A 593-nucleotide genomic window follows, 5' to 3' on the forward strand; every position below is an offset into this window, starting at 1 on the left:
ATGACTTTTGGTTGCAAAAACATTTTCTAAATAGCATAAAGGACAAGTATACACCTGGACCTCAACAGATGAAATACAAAGAAATCAAATTGAATACATTTGTTGGATTAGACAGTGGCAAACTCCATATCATCAGTCAAAACAAGGCCAGGAGCAGAATGTGGAACACACCATCACTTGCTCATATGCAAGTCAGACTGAAGCTGAAAAAAATTAAAACAAGTCTGCAAACCTCAAGTATGACTTTTAACATATAACGCCTCAATTTAGAGATCACCTCAAGGATAGATCTGATGCACTAGATGCTAATGACCAAAGTCCAGAAAAGTTGTGGAATGACATTAAGAACATCATACAGGAAAAAAGTAAAAGGTCATTAGGAAATAAGGAAAAGACCAAATGTTGAAAAACATGATTACAGAAAGCTTTTAAGCCCATCTTCAGAAAATAATTGTTTGAATATCTAAAAGGGGTTCTGAAAATTGCCCAGTGAAATAGGCCTCCTGTGGAGCTTTTGCAGTATATAGGACCTTAGGTGGAATCCTAAGCCTTATCCAGAACCTTCTGACATGGGACATTCCAACTAGAAAGCA

This window comes from Chrysochloris asiatica, unplaced genomic scaffold (assembly GCF_000296735.1).
Source record: "Chrysochloris asiatica unplaced genomic scaffold, ChrAsi1.0 scaffold00704, whole genome shotgun sequence".
NCBI classification, from domain to species: Eukaryota; Metazoa; Chordata; class Mammalia; order Afrosoricida; family Chrysochloridae; genus Chrysochloris; species Chrysochloris asiatica.